Source organism: Gastrolobium bilobum, unplaced genomic scaffold (genome assembly GCF_033153095.1).
Source record: "Gastrolobium bilobum isolate Gb01-03AN ecotype WA unplaced genomic scaffold, APGP_CSIRO_Gbil_v1 utg173371, whole genome shotgun sequence".
Taxonomy (NCBI): domain Eukaryota; kingdom Viridiplantae; phylum Streptophyta; class Magnoliopsida; order Fabales; family Fabaceae; genus Gastrolobium; species Gastrolobium bilobum.
The window spans coordinates 1,207-11,542 of NW_026898424.1; the positions used below are offsets into that span (position 1 = coordinate 1,207).

Below are 10,336 nucleotides of genomic sequence, written 5' to 3' on the forward strand. Positions count from 1 at the left end.
CCCTATTTCATAAAAAGCTAACTCTAAACCGCAAGAGATGATACGTTTCTTTACCCTAGGTTTTATGGGAAGGTAACCGAGACGAAGGGACAAACATACGGCAACCAAATATGTTTAATAGGATGATCAAATCATTAATCTAACTAGTTCTGGGGCAACAAAGCATTGCTAGTGCTCTGTGTTGTCATTAGATGGGTTGTGGGCTTATTGGGCCCAAGCTCATTTATGTCAGTGGCTATGTTGGACCTAATGGGTCACACGCTAACACCTAATTGTCTAGATGCTCTAGCATTAATGGTATTGGGCCTAACAATTGTTATTAGCCCAAGAAGTAGTTTGGAACTCCACAGATAGGGTGGAGGGCGCATGGATCTAAGTAATGGGCTTGGATAGTCCAAGACATTCTAATTAATTTAATTAGTTAAATTAATTATCAAATGTTTAAATTTTGAATTTTGAATTTGAAATTTGAAATTTGAATTTTGAATTTGAATTTTGAATTTTGAATTTTGAATTTTGAATTTGAATTTTGAATTTTGAATTTTGAATTTTGAATTTGAATTTAAAATTTAAGTGTTTGAAAGTTTGAATTCAAATGTTTGAAATTCGAATTTGAATTGGCTATGAAAAGTTGTTTCATAACAAAAGGATAAGATGAGATCTTGTTGGAACATATCAAGAGGAAATCTTTTGGACATAATCTAAGAAGATTTGGGGTGCTGATTTGGCTGTTGGTTAGTCATCAGAATCAGCTCCAGAAGATACGATCTGTTGGGAGAATATATGAGTGATTTGATTCAAGTTTGAATGCAACTACTCAAATGTATCTGGTCATTATTTAGGCTATATGGGGCGCACCATATAACTGATTATATGATGATTTATGATCAGATATTTGATTAGGTTTTGAACCTAATATATCATAAAGATATGATAGGATGTTGTTGGCAATATTTGATGAGATTTGATTTGCAACAAATCCTATTCTCTCTCTCTTTGATGGAGCGCCCTTTTGGAAGGGATTTTATTGATTAAAAATCTGACTTGTTTTTAACAAATAGACTCCTCTTGTGCGCCTCTATATATATGTTCCTTCTAGGGTTTTTAGAAAACCAACCAAGCCATTCTCTTCTTATTCCTGCGCCACTTTTGTGAGGTTTTCTCTCTGAAAACTTCACTCTTCTAACACTTTTACATAGTCTCCTTTCATCACACATTGAGCGCATAGCAAGCCTTATTGTGATGATCAATCGGCGGCTTTACTGGAAGGAGTTCCTGTATCTAGACGCGGGTGGTGTGGATCAACGTTAGAGGGTCTGAACCCTTCAGACCTACCTTGATCATCTTGAGTTTTCACGAACAAGGTATGACATACGTCTTAAAATATGTATCTTGACATGCATGTGTATTCCGCTTGCGGAATTTTTTTTGTTTTTCCCTCTCACATGCTACGGCCTTCAAGGCCAATTCGAACTTTCAAAAATGTGGTTTGGCTTGGGCATTAGATGGGCTAGCTTGATGCCCTTGCCCTTGGAAATATTGAGGCTGTTGATTCTGCCTCCAACCTTGGTTAAAGTTATTGGAAAAATTATTTTGGTTCCTATTTTGGTTCCCCAAATAAAAGACAGATTATGGGTTGGATGAGCAGCTACCAAACAAATGGGGTCCACCACAGAAAACACAAGTTTCACCTGTGTTCACTGCATTGACTTGAGGTTGGGGCACTGGAACTTGAGGTGTAGTAGGTATTGGAACTAGAGGTTGAGACAACCTTGCCTCAATGGCTTGTCCTTGGGTTCTAACTAGAGTGGACAATGCATCAAACTTGGCTGAAAGGATCTACCTCATGTAAGCCAGCCACTCTCCTAGACTGATTTCTCTCTTCAGGCCATTGGGCATAATTTAGAGTCATTTGTTCTAACAACTCGTGGGCTTGATTAAAGGACATGGACATAAACATGCCATTAGCAGCAGAATTTGCTAAGGCTCTGTTTTGAGTATTCAGGCTATTGAAAAGGGTCTGTAACACTGCCCAATAGGGCAAACCATGGTTGGGGCATTCCTTAAGAAGGATTTTGAACCTCTCCCACACATCCACTAAGGTCTCACCATCCTTCTGCATGAAGTTGGTGATATCACATCTAGTTTGTACTATCTTGTTGGATGGGAAAAATTTCATGATAAATTTTTCAGCCAGTGTGTGCCAATTGGTTATAGAGTTGGATGGAAGGGAGTTCAACCACTCTTTGGCTTTGTCAGCCAGTGAGTGAGGGAATAGCTTCAACCTCAGCACATCATCTGAGATGTTAGTGTTGGCCACTTCTATGAAATTCCTAAGGTGCTTATGTGGGTCTTCCATCAACAGACCTTGGAATTGCCCCATATTTTGGAGCATGGTGAACATCACCGGTTCTAACTTAAAGGGCACTCCATTCACAGGTTGGGCAATGCTTGGATCTAACTCATCCAACACAGGTATGACGAAGTCCATCATGGACCTGTCATTGTCATCTATCACAGGTGGGTTCTCTATCCTTGCAGGTCCTCAATCTCCTTAATTCCCATTTACATTTCCTAAATCCTCCATCTCTTCAAAATCTGGAAGTGGGATTTGCCTCTGGGCTCTCTGGGCTCTTCTCCTAACTCTAAATGTCCTCTCAGGTTCAGGGTCAAAAGAGTCTAAGAACGGGTGTGGAGTTGCACTCATGCACCCTTTTAACAAAAACAGGTGAACCTGACTAGCTAAAACAACTAGATTTCTTTTCAGTTATTTTTTCTTAAAAAAAAAAAAATTAACAGCAACCAACCAAACAGAAAAGTCCAGAGTTGCAGCAGCAACAAGATCCACAACCAAACAGAATTGTATATCAGTACCACTTTATCCAAACTAACAGAATGAAACTAACAGTAAAAATAAAAGACTGAAACTACAAAATTAAGAAACAAAGTACCAGCTATGAAACAATAAACTAGAAAATTAAATGACAGAAAAATTATATAAAACATGTAGAAAATCAGAATATGAAGAGAACAAGAATCAAACTACCACTATTCTAGAAAATACAGCAACAGTAACTACGCAATAAAGAAAACAGAATTAAAAATAATCTAAAAATAAACCAGAAAAATAAATTACTCAGGAACAACAATCACACAGAATTCTACAAATGTACGCCTTCGATTCCTGGCAACGGCGCCAAAAACTTGTTGCCTTGCTAACAGTCTGCAAGTAGCGCGCAAGTATACGCGATAACAAGTAATACAGGGCCTATTTGAGACCTTTTTATCGTTCCCAAAAGGATCTTTAGCGTGTGTAACTTGACTAAACTTTGTAATTGCTAAAACTGAATTTAATCTAAAAATGAGGTAACAATAAAAAGGAATTGACTAATCTAAAATGTTACTGACTAGTAACTATAAGTATATTTTTTATATTTTTAAATTTGATTTCTTGAATTAGAAAGTGGAAAATGGAAGGACAACAAATTAATATTTGATTGAAAAGGATTTTTATATAAAGATATTTGTAAACAGAATTAGAAGTGAGGTTTTTGAGAATCAAATGAAAATAAATCTAAGTTGGTGAAAAACAAATTGTAAAGTAGGTTGAGTTTCAGTTCCCCTTCCCCAACAGCCTCTGAATGAGTACTAATTTACAAGTCCCTAAAAATTAATTCCCAAGTGATGGATTCTTTCTATTTGCTTTTAATCTCTTAAAAACATTTTTTGTCCTAAACAGACATTTGCACATCTCTGTGCTAAACGAAGCAAAGACCCTTATAGTCCAATCAAAAATTACATGGAGGCTATTCTCATCTCTGAGTAACATCCCTTGAGTGCTCTCATACTCAAATCCACGTGCTTAACACTGTTCTGGACTTAGTCATCTCTCAATGGCTAATTCCTAAAATATTATCCTACCATCAGACCTTAACAATAGAATATTTAAATTCAAACACAGTGTTAAACAAAAGGGAATCAACTTTCAACAAAAGTAATCAGCACAAGTTCATAACTGAGGTTCGGGTACCTATACCCAACCTAGAAAATATTAGCTCTTATCCATAAGAATGGAGCTCAAAAACAGCAAATGAAATTGGAAATTACAGAATCTTAAAGTGCTTAAAATTAAACTACAGCACTGGTCCTAACAACCGTATTAACCACAGTGTTGTAACAACATGAGTAATCAGACAACAAACTTCATTACAAAATCAAAACAGAAAATAAAAGTCTGCATAAAAGGGTACAGAAAAATAAAAGATAAAAGCAGATGAAAAACTCAGCCAGCCGAACACTCACTATTTCTTCTCTTTTTATAGCCTTCTTCCTTTGCATGCACGGTTTCTGCTTCACACCTCAGCAAGCATCACACGCTCCTTGCGCGTTACAAATCAGTGGTCCCCAACCGCTCCCCACTCACATCAGACAATCCAAATGAAATTTCGCTTCTCTGAACCGTACGATGATTTGTGCACTCCAAAGATTGCTTCAGCCTCCACTCACAACATCTTCCAGCTCACCCACTCAGTAAAGGGTTTTTGTTTGGCATTTTCTGTATAAAGAAAGGGTGGCTAGGGTTCGATTATTTCACTTAAGGAATCGATGGTGAAGGTTAAGGTTCTGTGGCTATCGAAACAAAGACCGGTGTGGCTTAGTGTATCGATTTGTTAAGATTGATCAGGAAATGGAGATGGGTTGGAAAATATGATGATGGTTAGGGTTCGGTCACAAGGTGGGCGCTAGGGTTCGGCGGTTCTCAACTTTTCTTGTACGCTTCTGGGGTCTATTTTTTTACGTCCTTTCCTTTTTTCCCTTTTCTTCTGTGGGCTTATGGTTTTTTAAAGTGGAAGACCGGCCCACTTCTTTGTCTCTAATTTTCTTTGCTTTCTCTTTTCTTTCTGGTTTCTCTTCACTTGGGCTTCTGAATTTATTTTCTAGAGTTCAGCCCATCTATTTCTTTCTTCCTTGCTTTCTTCTTTTATTTCTTTATCTTGGCTTTTTCTGATTTAGATAGCAAAGTGGGCCTGAAATTGAAAATGTAAAGCCCATTATCACTTAACCAATGAAGGACAAATCAACATAAATTTGGGGCTTTTACTAACAAAAATTATTCTTTTCTTTCCAATTGCACTTTAAACCATATGTTTCAAGTCTCGTTTAAGAGACTTATCAGGTCTCATTGCACAAGAAAAGAGAAAAAAGAATTTGTAGTGGGTCCCACATATTTTTGAGTGTATAGGAGATACTTATTATTAGGGGTGGCAATATGGGTTGAGCCCGGCGGGTCAACCCGCCAAAACGGGACGGGTTGGGTTGAGATTTTCAACCCACCAACCCACCAAAACGGGGCGGGTTGGGTTGAGATTTTCAACCCACCAACCCACCTCAACCCGCCCCGCCTAGAAGTGGGTCAAAACGGGTTTAACCCGCCGCGGGGCGGGTTGACCCGCCGGGTTTTAAATTTTTTTATTATTATTATTTTTTTTTTACAATTAGGTAATATTTCATTAGTACTTAAATTTTTGTGATATTCAATTTTTTTTATCTTAGTACTTTCTAGAAAAAATAAAGAATAACAATTTTATTTATGACAAATGTTATCTATTTATAAATTCCTAAAGAATGTTTGACAAATATTAGTATACATTTAAGATTGAGACTAAAAAAAATATAGAGAAGTGTGAAATAAAATAAAATAATATTAAAAAAATTCATAAAATATAATTTGTTTTTGAATTTTAATTAATTTTTTTTTATTTGGCGGGTTGCGGGTTGATGGGTTGACTCACCAACCCACCATAAAACGGGGTGGGTTCATTTTTACAACCCATATTTTTTGGCGGGTCAACCCGCCCCGCCCCGTTTTTGGCGGGTTGGTGTCGGGGCGAGTCAACCCAAATTGTCACCCCTACTTATTATCTCCTATCACGTGAGGCAAATATTTCCCAACATTAAAAAAAAAACTTGCATGTTATACTATTGTTGGAAAGAATAACATCATTAAAAAATTCCTTAAAATCTGTGTAATAAAATAGGAATAAACAAATAGATGAAAAAGATGCCTTGAATGTTCACAAACAGTAAACTTGTATATTCCGTAAAAAAAGTAACAAATAGATAAGATTTTTTTTTAAAGAAAATATTAACTAACAATAAAAAAATAGAACCTAGGAGAGTCAAAATTAAATAAGACGTAAAACAAAGAAACTTTAACTTATCAATTAATTTCAATAAAAAAATAAAATAAACTCATCCTTTAAAAAAATATTGCTAGCAGTTGCAATATAATAATGCACGTTTCCCGAAACACTTTAAAATAATAACATGCTAATAGTCATCTTTGACGGAATAACAATATCACGAAATGTAAATAACTGATATCACGGAACAATATCTTGCTGTTATGGGTATGACACATTTTCCGAAATAATATTCAAGGAAAAGAAATTCAACTAACTAGTGATGCACGTATCACAACTGAACTTTTAGCCATCACTGTTCTCCCGCACTCCGAATTAGTCTCATAGCTGGCTCAAAGAGTCGAAGCTCGTGGGGATACCGGAGGGAGCCAACTCGTCTCAAAGAGATAATTAGAGTTAAGTAACTCCAAAAAAAAAAAAAAAGAATAATAGTGATTGGAACGTAAAGCACGGAAACCAAGTAAAGCCACTAGCAATAACAAAATAATAACGTGAATATCTTGTGATTTCGTCATAGTAACTTCGGGCTCGTTTGGTGAACAAGATTAGATAAGGATAAGGATAAGATATGATATGAGACTGATAAGGTGAAGTATGTTGATATAGGGATGCTAATAGTGGCAATGGTAGAGACCAAAGCACTAGTGAGGCTTCCCATGTATGTGTATCAAGGGGGAGTGTGTGTGTGACAGCATATCAGAGGAGTGGGAAAGAAGAAGATCCCCTCTCCATGTGTGAGAGGGGTATTTAGAGAGGAGAGTCCTCTCTTCATGGGGGCTTGAGCTGGTTAGCCCATGAGCTGTCTCATCAAGCTGCCCATTGTCAGTGTACAAGGGCAGCAGTGCAGGGATGGAAAATGTCCCAGTGGTGAGCCTCTATGGCTTGCCATGGGTGCCCTCTAGAAGGTTCTAGATGTGGGCTTTAAATGATTGGGCCCATCTGGTGGGCCTTAGTAAGTAGCATCCGGAACAGGCTGATAAGCCTATATCATATATATTAGTGTTTGTTGAGCACTTGATTAGCAATATGATAAAATTATATAAAAGGAGAAAGAAAAAACAAAAAACAAAATATAATGCAATAAATACAAATATATTGGGTAGCGTGGGGATATATTGGGTAGCGTGAGGATATATTGGGTATCCAATATTGGTATCCTGTCTTATTGAATCCTAACTCAGCTCTCCCTAGGATAAGAAATCATGTATTGGATAGGATAAAATGAGACAATAGGATAAGCTAATCATATCTTATTGACCCACGAAACATGAGATAAGAATAGGATATGATAAATTATCATATCCTATCTTCTTTATCAGGTGCTCCAAACATGCCTTTCAATTATATATAGAATAGTATCTATACTAATTCAAGAAGTATCACAATAAATCCACTAACATGAAATCTGAATGTGCAGCTAAAGCCAAGACACATTTTGAAACAATTCAACAAAAGCACACTTTTACTAAAATCAATAGTGAAATGTAATAGTGGGTACAACAAAGCACGGAAATCGAAACTGTTAATTGCTAACAGTTTTCACGAAATAGAATTGCTAATAATAGATATGACATATTTCGCAAAACAAAATATCAGAACTTCAGGAAGTATATTCAAACGTTAAACTATGCGTAACAAGTTTTATTTAAACTTGAATATCCAGTCTTCAAAGATAAGGCATCTAGACCACAGGGAATTTAAATAAGAATTGCAGAACAAGAGTGCACGACAAATGTTGATCAAGAAGGCATAGAAGATAGTACATGCGAAAATCGAAAATATAAAAAATGACTTTTTAATTAAGGTAGCACAAAAGTCCTAAGATTCTCAGTTCAACCAAACAACAAATTCATGAAAAATTCAATTTTCTCAAAATGAAAGGATTCTATAATCATATACATGTGGCTCTGATACCAAATGTTAACACTAAAATAATATATCATGCACATGATTATAAAATACCAAATGACAATAAATCAGAGTTGTAATTATGTGTACCTTATTGTGCCATCACGAAGTTGGAGAAGAGCAACAAGATATGAGGGAACAAGATGCTAAAGTCTTCCTCTCTGTCGCCTATTTAGAAATTGGCAGCCTTCAGCGATGGGAGCATGATGGCTCATGGAGATTAACTCCAATATAAATAGGCTAGAGAGGAGACCTAGCCAATTACCCAGAAAAGAGAAAAGAGTATGTGTCCACTGGGTTCACCCATCATGAAAAACCAGGGTCACACTAAAGCCTACACTACTGTCCAACTAGACCCAATAACAATAGATGCCAGAAGCCCAAATCAATATGATCATAATGAGCTAGTTACAATAATAAGATTGGAATATCCATTAACCCAGTTAATTTTAAAATACAAAACTGATTAATTAATATTGCCCACATAAAATAAAATTTCTAACACAAACAACACTACTCAAAATTACAAGGAAAATCAAAATGCGTAAAATTGGAAGTTTACTTCAAAAGAAAAAATTAAGCATGAAAATAATTAAATGGATTAAGAACCTGATGCACTATTCAAAAGGAGAGAAGCAACAAGTAAATTACAAGCAAGTCTAATAAAAGTCTTCAATTAATTAACATGAGTACTGCCATGATTCCTTGTTATCCTCCAAAACTGAGAAGAAATTCCAAGTCTCAAATCAAGCATATAACTTCATTATTAATTTTGGTACGTGGGTGTTGACGTGTTGTGATTCAAAAAGCATATATATGTTCTTTCTTTTTCACTCTTGCTATTACTTGTTGTATAAATGGGTTATCAATAAGAAGTTAAAAAAGTCATGTCTTTTTGTTTCAAACAGTCGCGTCTCTCCGTGTAACAGCCCGTTACGTATCGGTATTGTTATCATTGCATATGGTATTAAGCGCAGTTACAATCACGGTAATTGAGTTAATTAAATTACGGGTAAACTTTTTTCTTTTATAACGTCATTACTATAAAATATTAAACACTTGCTTGTGAATAGTCATGTTCCTTCGCTTGCGAAGAGTCATGCCTATTCGTTTATGAATAGTCATGCATTTTTATCTTGTGACCATTCATCTCAATAAATATCAGAGTGGTTGTAAACAATAATTACCAAGTTTTTCTGACTCCTTTCCAAAACTCTGCCAAAATTAATCCTCACATATTGCCTTTGTCTACGATTGATCAGGGTTTATTGTGTCCACCGATGTTGTTCTTCTCGTAGTGCCACCGTTGAAACAGAGATAACATCTATCCTAGGAGACATTTGTCCACAAACTTTAGACACTGTTGAGAGGGCAAAATTGTCTTACGGACATAGTATCTTCTAATACTGGGCTCGGGTTTGATTTTCTTAAACTTCTATGTCTTGCATTTTACATTTTGATTTTCTGTGTTTGCATGCAATTTTGTATTTTACTGATATCACCATAACCAAAAACACATATTCTTATACTACCACCTTTAACATTACTTAGCTTTCAATATATTCTGGTCTTATATTGTTAAGCAAGGTCCCTCCACTTTAGTGAACTTGTTCCCAAGCATATATATTGCAGGGATCCGAAGTGCAGAACTACCTCTTATTATTTTGTAGCATTTCCTTTCTAGCTATCCACATCAAGGGAAAAGTTGCACCCGGTTTAGAAAAAACATATTTGCGCAAGATTCATACTGAACTTGTCAGAGAGGACAATTGGAGCTCTGTATCCCAAAAAGGTGAAATATATTGATGCGGTGATAAGTATGGAGATAATGGTACAAACCTAAGTAAGGTTCTATGGAGTTACCGTACATGTCTCAGGAAAACTAAGGATCAAGTGGGATGATAAGGACATAGGAGGTGGCATGACCAAGGAAAACAACATAGAGGACATACAAGGCCTAAGAGGCCCAATGACAAGAGCACAAGCTAAAAAAGCTAGAGGTTCTAAATCAATTAGTGACCACTTTACTTGAGACAAGCCCAAGTCTAAAGGAAAAAGAGCTCAAAATGGTACACTTAATTCAGATTGAAGAATAAGTCTCGTTGGACATGTGATATGAACCTCACCAAGAATAGTGAGATCCAAGACCAATTTAGTTAGGATTGTTTCTACAATCAGGAATTTAAAACAAGAAATAAAGAACCTTGACCCGTTATCTATGGAAG

The 10,336-nt window shown here is 36.1% G+C and overlaps 1 non-coding gene across 1 annotated transcript; it reads left to right on the plus strand.

The window, feature by feature from the left end:
* The first annotated feature begins 2,042 nt into the window (after positions 1–2,042).
* On the plus strand, positions 2,043–2,148 carry LOC133316157 (small nucleolar RNA R71). Its single transcript, XR_009752170.1, has one exon. It is a non-coding gene; the product is annotated as a small nucleolar RNA R71 (small nucleolar RNA).
* The last annotated feature ends 8,188 nt before the right edge of the window (positions 2,149–10,336 follow it).